Source organism: Coenobita brevimanus, chromosome 99, assembly GCF_032717465.1.
Source record: "Coenobita brevimanus isolate Jiangsu-jjx chromosome 99, ASM3271746v2, whole genome shotgun sequence".
In the NCBI taxonomy this organism is placed as follows: Eukaryota; Metazoa; Arthropoda; class Malacostraca; order Decapoda; family Coenobitidae; genus Coenobita; species Coenobita brevimanus.
The window spans coordinates 6,587,187-6,597,430 of record NC_137052.1 but is presented as its reverse complement, the minus strand read 5'-3'; the positions used below and the strand labels follow the sequence as shown (position 1 = coordinate 6,597,430).

Sequence of the window (10,244 nt, the reverse complement as noted above, 5' to 3'; positions counted from 1 at the left end):
TGATGATGAACGACTAAGCTGTGTTTTGTTAAAAGTACGGAGAGTCTTGTGAAAGAAACACGGAGAGACTGAATTTTTATGATACCAAAAACGACAATGATTCATTTGCTCTAGTCAGAAATAAGAAACATATCAAAGTTCAGGTGCTCTTAAAGTCTCATCCTGTATTATGCATAATGTTGTGGTGAGCGCTGTGGGATATGGGTGGAAAGGTTGGGGATCACAGACAGAGGGAAAGAGAGGGAGAAGGATGGTTACAAACCTGGCCCGCTGTGTACTGCACATAATTGACCTGGCATGCCTGTTAATTCTTGCAGTCGGTAACTGGACAGTAAAGGGGTGAGACTGTGAGGCTGGACAGTTATTGTGTGCCGGCCTTTTTGAGGATAGAATGCAGGCAGATTTCAGAAGGCAGCAATAGCAATAACAGGGAGACAGAGAGAAAGGTGCACTGGATCAAAAAAGTAGCGGTGCACATTTCACGTAAAACAGTCTGACACTACAGACGATGGTTGTTACGGAGTCCCGGATAATTTTACTCTACTTTGACACAATGGTTTCATAAGGATGGCATGTATACTCTTTCACTTACGAGGTACCTGACATTTCACAGTCAATATTGCTAGGATACGTTTATTCAGATTATAACATAAATTACCTAGGAACATTAGGAGTATATTGATCATGTTGGATATCACTGGACTCCCCGTGTGAGATACTTCATGATCCAGTGTTCAGCATAGTATTGCGACAGAGAGAACTTGAAGGGAGCTTGTGAAACTAGGAGAGTTAACGAAAGGAAGAGTATCTGACACTGCCATAATTAGCAATAATTTTTCTTTTTCTTTCTGTATAGCCAGAGGCATAAATTTCGGAGGAGTGGCCGCGAAAATATCGCCTCCACGTCGCCCTGTCCTTCGCCATAAGGCTGCCCTTCCTTAATTTCACATTACCCTCCTATACCTCTCCACCTCATCCTCAGTCTCCCTCTCACCCTCCACCTCATTCACGGTCTTCCTCTCTCCCTTCACCTCATCCTCGGTCTCTCTCTACCTCATTCACGTACACTCTTTTAGTCAAGCTCTGTTAATTTTCTTCGCTTTTTCCGAACGATGTATTGATTTCTCTCTAGACGGCATCTTATTCGAAAATTTACAACTACCTTTCAGCATGTCCTTCTGTGACGTTGTTGCTTATGTATTATCCCTAGATGACACATTTTATGACTCCCAGCTCATCAACGTTTGTAAGGATTTTAGAGAGAGAGAGAGAGAGAGAGAGAGTGTGTGTGTGTGTGTGTGTGTGTGGATAACAAGCAGAGTAATAAGGAGGGCCGTGTCTGGTCTGGATGCTGCCTCCGTGCAAATCACCCTCAAGCTCCTACTCTCACACAGGTAACAATGTGGTGAGATTCAGACTATTTCCTGTCGATTCCCTGTCGAAAGTTAGATATGGTTTATTGTAACTAGACACAGGAAGATTTTGCATTCCTTTCCTTGACCTTCCTGCAGAAAACAGTTATAAGATGCTTTAGTTTTTGTGTCCTAACTAAAAATTTATTCTTGATGTTAGAGGAGGACAGGGTGGAAGATTTTACAACGTCCTTGCCCCTCCTGAATAACAAATCCCGAATTACATCAGAGAAGTACGTGCATTGGTGTACACCGATCCTGGCTGTCTTTCTTCTCTGCAGTAGCCTACTCTTGTCTGTTCTCTTTTTGCGCTAACTTGGCTGAACATTTTCTCTCCATATCCTCGTTGCTGAGTTTTACGAATAGATTAATACTAGATGAGTATTGAATCGAGGCCGAAGGCTGCGATTCATCTACTACAGTCACAAGAATCACTAGAAGTATCTTGAAAATAAATACTAGATCATTGTACCATCATTTTTTTGTGGAAATTTCTTAAAATGATTTGGATGCTCCATACTACCATCATTTTCGGGAGAGAGAAAAAAAAATGGATTGATACTCCATGTTACCATCATTTTCTGTGAAAATTTCTTTAAATTATTTGAATGTTACCTGGTACCATCATTTTTTGTTGGAATTTCTGACACTGTCCTAATGTTACTTGCTACCATCATTTTTTGTGGAAGTGTTTTTATATTGACCACTTTGTCACTATCTACCATCATTTTTGGTTGAAATATCTATAATTGAAGAAAATGGTAGTTGCTACTACCGACTTTCGCCGTAATTTTAATTACTTGTCAAATTCTAATTGGTTACCACCATTTTCCATGGAAACTTTAAGAAATGGTTTGAATATTACTCGGTACACGGCCATACCACGTTGAGTACACCGCTTCCCATTCGATCAGCGAAGTTAAGCAACGTTGGGTCTGGTTAGTACTTGGGTGGGTGACCGCCTGGGAACACCAGAAGCTGTTGGCATCCCTGCGTGTCAAGTGGGGTTGGTGGAGGATTAGTGCCCCTCGCTGTAAAACAATTAACTCTATAAGCCCTTGGTCACCCCATTTGGGATACATGGCGTCTGGCAATGAATGAAACAATCATTTTTAAAGAAGTTTCAATCACTGTTAGATTATTACGTGCAACCATTATTTTTTGTGGAAAATTTTAATATTGCACAAATTATTGCTTTCTACCATCATTTTTTGTTGAAAATTCTAATATTGATCAAAATGCTTCTTGCTGCAATCAATATTTGTTGAAAATTTGAATGTTGATTGAATGCTTCCTGCTACCATCATTTTTTGTAGAAATTAAAAAATAATCTGAATGCTATTTGGTACTATCATTTTTTTTGTGGATACTTCTAATATTTTCGAATTCTTGCTTGCTACCACCATTATTTTTCAGTTTTTAATATTGGTCAGATTGTTACTTTCTACCATATTTTTTTGTTGAAAACTCTAATATTGATCAAGTGAAGTCGTCAATGGGGTGGAACACTGAATCGCGCCTGAAAGCCTAAGGGAAAGCACTATAATATGGTTAAAGATCTGCAGTTTTTCTTTTTGTCTTCAGGTGCGATTCAATATTCCACCCCATGGACGTCTTTCTTCATGGTATACTTTTTAAATTTTACATGTAACTTGGCCAAAAGTACCATCTCTCCTTAATCTTAAATGAGAATGCCGATAGTACCAGGAGACTTACACTAGCACAGTGGTTCCCAAATTTTTTTACATGACGCCCCATTTTTGACTTCTAAGATATCCTCACGCCCCCATCCCTTATTTATGTATGTAAAGTATGCATTGTTAAATGTTTATATTGATTACAGTTTTATTATTGCTTAGGACCAGATATATCCTTGCCTGGTGAACAAGGATGAAAACAAATAAACCGTAAGTAATACCAGTATATAAGATTTTTATTATATAGCAGTAATTAAACAAACATGCACTTATACAATAGCCCAAAAATTATATAAAAATAATATAAAAGGACACTTATAACAGTATCACTGAGGAAAAAACTCCAGATTTCATCGAAGCTTAATCCTTGATAAAAGACATGAAAACTGAAATCATTTCAGTTTTAAAATGGATGTTGTTTCTTTTTCACAAGATCAGTAATTCTAGGCCTCAGGGATGATAGTGCACAACGTAAGTCACCTATGTGCAGTCGATTTCTCAGTTTTGTTTTCAGTACTACAAGAGTTAAGAAACCAACTTCGCACAGATAAATAGATGAAAAAGGAATCAACAAACGAAGGACTACTCCATGTCTGGAGTAAATAGGGAAATATTTCACCCCAAACTCCTCCAGTTTCATGGTTTGGAAGTCGTCTTTTGCACTCGAGTCACATTTCAAATCTATGGCTTCCTCTTGGAGACGATCCATCAACAAGGCTACATCAATATTAAGTGGATTTTGTATCAATTTCCAGGTAGAGTTTTCCTTGGTGACATTTGGAAAATAGTGCATAAATTCTTCAGCAAGGGGGCCCAAATGGGATAGTATTTCTCTCGTTAAGTTCAAACCATACTGATCAAGCTCATTATTCTCAGCTATGAGTTCACTGAGATTAGGAAACGAAGAAAAGTTCCCTGTTTGTATTTTATGTTTCCAAAGCTGAATTTTATCCATTAAAGCTTTGACTGCATCATAATTTGCATTAATGTTTATATTTCTCCCTTGAAGCTTCAAACTGAGGTTGCTGATTGCCTCAAAAAAGTCAGTAAGATATGCCAGTATATGCTGGAACTTTTCTTCTGAGAATGCATCATGCAAATTTTCCTTCTGGCTTTGTAGAAAAATTTTCACATCATCCTTCAGCTCATAATGCCGACTCAGCACATTTCCCTTGGGATATTATGAAGATGTGGTAGGTTCGGTGGGTGGTAGTATTATGAGATGCAAACACTGCTAGCATGCGAGTCTGTGGTATCAACAACGTGTACGAGACACGTAAAGAGAGAGGAAATTATAGAAAGTGAATAGATAAGGGTGACTGGTATACTTTGTTTTGCGCAGATGTATTATGTGAGGATGATTCAGAGTTACTCCTGTGTGTGTGTGTGTGTGTGTGTGTGTGTGTGTGTGTGTGTGTGTGTGCGTGTTTATTTATTTTCTTGAAGACAGCAATATTTGGCAGATGGATTCATGCACCCCCTGTATCCACCTCACGGCCCCGAGGAGGGTGCTTCCCCCAGTTTGGGAACCACTGCACTAGCATATGATGTTGGTTACGAAAGGTGCTGTATAAAAGACGTAGTGGCACAGCATTGTCTTTTTCTTCCACTGAGCTACCTAAAATACACTGCAAAAAGAAGAAAATCTGAGCCAGATTAGAGTGAAATGAGCAGTCACAACGAAGAACTATATGATGAAGAATGCAGAGCTACAGCAGTATCCACCTCTGTCACTGGGCTTGAAAAAATAAGCTGCAAAAGGGCCAATTTAAGATGAAACGTCAGTGAGTTAAATGCGCTGGCAGGATCATTTCGGCACTGAGCTATACAAATAGTTTTATACATTTGAACGATGCTTTTCGACTCCAAGAGATCAGATTGAGTCTTCATTTATCCTGTCACACCAAGAAGCGTCTCCTAGGCTGAAGAACAACGTTTGAAGAAGCAAGAATAAAGAATTAGTCACCGGACTGCAGGGATTGAGGTGTAAACCTGTCAACATTCCATCCCAGTTGACCGCTTGAAAGTTTTAGGCTACAAGGAAGTTGAAAATTTTTCGTTGTTACTTCTGCTAATAAGTTGAACAAATCGTGTTTAGAATTGACAGATATCGTGTGAAACTTGCTTTGGCATAACATCCAGTACTTGCTAACCAATGTTTTGCTTTCATAGTCCTTTAGATAAGGAAAGTTCGATATCGATGAATGTACATTTTTCACATTGGATGCCAAACTTGTTTATAATATTTCTTAATTCCGGATAAATCGAAGCATAACATTGTTCGGGCAGTACTTGGTATTTTGTCAAAGTCATTTTCACATAATATTCATCTTAGAGACGATTTATGCTGAGACTACGAATATTATCAGTATAATATTTTCAACCTGCTTGTAGACAAAAATACGCAAGTGGCTAATTCTAAGCGGTATGATTACGACATTTTGTGTGTGATGGTCAATACTATCGGCCACAAAAGTTCTGTAACTTTCCATCCTTATATTTCCATGGACTCCGATAATTGGACTAAAGTCTGGGTCGCATAAGCGACTTCGTAGCGCTTCTTCATCAGTTTTTTATTATGCATATGACTTTCTTTTTACCCTCTTGTATGCTAAGAAAAACCATGTTGACACTAGAAATATATAAACAAAATAAAAATCAATATTAAGGTGTAATATGAATAATAAATGGGTACTAGTAAATTGTGTTGTGAAATTTCAAAGTTTGGTGAATAAAAAGCAGAAAAAACGTACCCTCTGAAAAACACTATATCATGTTCACACTAAATTGGCCAAAAACTGACATCCCTCCATCATAAATGCTGATATGCTACAATAGATGGGGACTAGAACATGATGCTAATTGCGAAAAAATGCTATGGACAGGATGCAGAGTCGTAGTATTTCCTTTTTATGCCACTTAGGTAGGTGAACTAAGTTGCAAGAGGACAATAATTTAGACCAAGTCAAAGAAAACGGAGTATAGTAAAAATAGGGTTTTCATTGCATTTTGCCAGTTGTTAACTTTCTTCAGACGGAACCGGTAAAGATAGCACTTTCTTTGTAAAGCTTCGACAGAAGCTAGGGAGGTGACAAGATTTTTGTTGATGGCAAAAGAAAATATAAAGCAGAGGTGCAGTTTCTTTCTGTGTATTCAGAGAAAACATGGAAACTGCATACCCATTCCTGCGATACATATGCCGAAATCGTTGAAATCAATGAGTTCACTTTCCCTTATTTCTGATCGCCATTACTTTATTATTATTATTATTTATTTATTTATTTATTTTTTTTTTTTTGGGGGGGGCTTGGGCTGAACTCTTCATGATTCACTGGGGGGTCAAGGTGTCCAATTATCGCATTACAGATGAAAATCCACTATACAACGTGTGCTAAGATATCAAAACAATATCGTCCATCCTTTCACAGTTTATGAGAATTATTAATTTGTTGAGGAGGACTGACCTCCCTAAAAATCATGGCTGGAAAACTGTATAGTGGAAGACCTTTCCAGGAATCCGATGAACTCACCCGGGGAGTTTCATTCAAATCTATCAAATAGCCTAGGAGGAGTTAAGTTACAGCACACACACACACACAGACACACACACACGATTCAGAAAGAGAGAGGCTGGAGCGCCAGAAACTGTATAGGGTGCCTTGCCAAAAACTGTAACATCCTGCTTCCAGATTAATAAGTAAGTAATAAGTAAAGCAGATGTGCAGTTTCTTCCTGTGCTTTCAGAGAAAATATGGAACTGCATACCCAATCCAGCAATATAAATGCTGATTTCGTTAAAGTCCATGTCCCCACTTTCCCCTATTTCTGATTGTTTTTAATTTTTGGAGGGAGGCTGACCCCCCCACAATCACTGGGAAGATCATGTTCCCCAAATATCACATTACATATTAAAGACCATTGTGCAATAAGCAATAAGAGGTTAATGCCATAACTGCCCTCCTTTCACTATTTCTGAGAGTTTTAAATTAGGTGAAGGGGGACTGACCCCATTAAAAGTACTTAAAAGTCAGAGTTGAACAATTGTATATTGTGGAACCTTCACAGTACCCAAACGAACTCATCTGGGGAGATTCATTCAAGTATTTCTCCCATTTCTGGTCGTTTTTATTTTTGTGAGCAGACTGATCCCCTAAAAGAATTATTAGCTGTGTCACACTCCCCAAATATCGCATTGCGGATGAGAGTCCTTTGTACAACGTGTACTAAGATATCAAAGTCATATATCCCTTCTTTGTCCTACATTGTATCCTTTATAAGTTTTTGGATGGGGGCTAAATAATGGTGAAAAATTTTATGCAGTGGAGGACATTATCAAGTAACCAACCGATCTGACCTAAAAAGTTTCGTTTAAATCCTTGTGCTCACTTTCCCTTATTTCTGATTTTTTTATTTATTGGAGGAATCTAACATCCCAAAATGCTTTTGGGAAACATTTCCAAATACCTCATTATGAATAAGATACCATTGTACAAATATGCTACGATATCAAAACCATAATCTGCCTTCCTTTCATTATTTTTGAGAAATTCTCGTTTTGTTAAGTTGGCTGGCCCCCCCACCTCCTAAATGTCATGGTTGGAATGTTTCATTTTCAGGAAAAATATTTTCCAGGTAGTCGAAGAGCTCAGCTGAGAAGTTTCCTTGAAACCCATCTGCTTAGCTTCCCTTATTTCTGATTATTTTTATTTTTGAGATGAGGGCTAACCCCCCCAAACCCCAAAAGAATCATTAGTGGGGTCACGCTCCTCAAATATCACATTACGGATAAGAGTCCATTGTACACAATATACTATGATATTAAAGACATAGCCACCTACCATTCATTACTTCTGAGAATTTTTAAATTGGTAAAGGGAGCTCACTCCCCTAAGAATCATGGTTAGAAAACTGGTTATAGTGGAAGACTTTTCCAGGAGCAAGTGGAAGATTTTGAAATGATATAATCTATGAGGGGTTAAAGCGCATGCGCGCGCGCACACACACACACACACACACACACACACACACACACACACACACACACACACACACACAGTACTTAAAGCTGTCCTTCTGCCACAGAAGACACCTGGTATATTCACAAGATTGGTGTGTTCTTTGTCTTTGGTGCCACCATTTGTGACTGTGCAGGTCAGTCCTGGATCCACAAACTCTGCCACACAGTCAACATGTCAAGTCCGAGTTTGCTGGGAGAACTCTGCTGTGGTTCTGCCTTCGTTGCCTACGCTCCTCTCTGGCCAAGATTCGAGCTTCTTCAATATGAATGGTTCCTTCAATACAGACGGCTCATAATTGTTTTCTGACAAAGGCATTGAATTCAAGATCTTTTGTTACAATCCTGCACTTCTCCAGAGTTGTCCTATTATGATCTATATATTTCTTCTTCTGTCCCCATGGGCTTTGGTGTGCTGCAAAGAGTTGGCCATGCAGAACCTGATGGGAAAGGCGGTGCACAGGCATGCAAAACACTTGTTCAACACGTCTCAGCTGCTTTTTAGCTAGCATGGTTTCTTTGCTGGTTTACTTCACCCGCTAGAGAATTGGTGAGTCCTAGGAAGTTGTAAACATCAGATGTGACATGACTCGTTTAATGTGATGCTGGTAGGAAGTCCAGGAGTCAGCACCTTATAAAAGGGTGGAGAGGCATACAGCTGTATACACTGATACCTTCGTCTCGATTCTCAAGTTGGAGTTTTCAAAGATTCTGGATCTGACACGTCCAGAAGAGGCTGAGGCGAAGTTGAATGGTGCAAGGACTTCTGCATCAATGCTATATTCATCTGTAAGCACATTTTCAAGGTGATAAAATTTTCCACCTGTTTTCCAATTTCGCTGTTTATCTGAAATGCAAGAGGCTCTATTGGGCCGTTCCTCTAAGATATTATGTATGTTTTATTGACATTGATTCAGAGCTCCATTGCATGGCATATTTGGAGACAATGGTAAGTCTCTGCTGTAGGGCTTCTGGGGCATGTGCAAAGACAACACAGTCATCAGTGTATTGTAGGTCTATGAAATTAGGTAATTCATTCTTTGAGCATGCTTGACGACGTCTGAGATTAAATAAGGTATTATCTAGACTCAGCTGGATTTTTATTCTGTCGTCAGAGTTCATTTGTTGGTTAGTTAAAAGGATGACTGCAATGAAACAGATGTTGAAAATGACAGGAGCCAGGACACATCCTTGCTTCACTCCTACATCCGTGTTGAAGGGTTAGGATTTGCCCCCACCTATGGAAAAAAGATCATTCATATTATCATGCAGGTTCTTCAGAATGGCAAGAAAAATGTTTGGAACTCCAAATTTGATAGAGGGTTCCATAAATGTTCTCTGTTGATAGTATAAAACGTTTTTGCAAGATCAATGAATGCTCGTGGCATCTCTCCTGTACCTGTTGGGCACAAGATCATAATATCACGGTGCTTTTTTCTTTCCGAAATTCACGTTGTGTTTCAGGAAATATTGACTCAGTCAGACGTGTTGTCAGTCTGGATAACATTTTCTTGGTTAGGTCTTTGCTAACATTCACAAGGAGGGTGATACCTCTGCTGCTGTCACAACTTGAGCGGTCATCTTTCTTCTTCCAGATGGTTGCACTATCAGAAGTAAGCCATTCAGATGGAATTTGTTCTTGGTTCCATGTAGTCATGGAGGCAGTGTTGGAGTAAATGGCCACCCTCTCTGATTAGGTCAGATGGAATGCCATCAGGGCCAGGGCTTGTGTTACTGTTTAGAAATCAAATGGCCTAAACAGTTTCTGAAAGTGTAGGTGGGACATCGAGATCTGCTGCTTGAGGAGCATTTAGGGAGTTATCGGGAGTAATATCCTCCACTGGGATTCTCACATTCAGTAAGATATTGAAGTGTTGTGCCCACCCTTCTAGGATTGCTTATTTTTGTTTCAGGAGCTCTCCTTCGGGTGATCAAATATGGGGTATGCTGTGTTTGGCTGGCCCATTGTCAGTTTTTATGAACTTGTAGAACCAGTGTTGGTCATTAATATCAGCCAGTCTTTGCAGCTGTTTTTCTTACTCAGCCCACCATTTGTTTTCCTTGCCATGCAGGTTTCTGTGGGTTTCATAACTGAGATTCTGGAATTCAGTTTTTAGGGTT

General features: G+C 39.2%; 1 non-coding gene across 1 annotated transcript; it reads left to right on the top strand.

The window, feature by feature from the left end:
• Positions 1-2,280: 2,280 nt before the first annotated feature.
• On the top strand, positions 2,281-2,399 carry LOC145414479 (5S ribosomal RNA). Its single transcript, XR_013899898.1, has one exon. It is a non-coding gene; the product is annotated as a 5S ribosomal RNA (ribosomal RNA).
• The last annotated feature ends 7,845 nt before the right edge of the window (positions 2,400-10,244 follow it).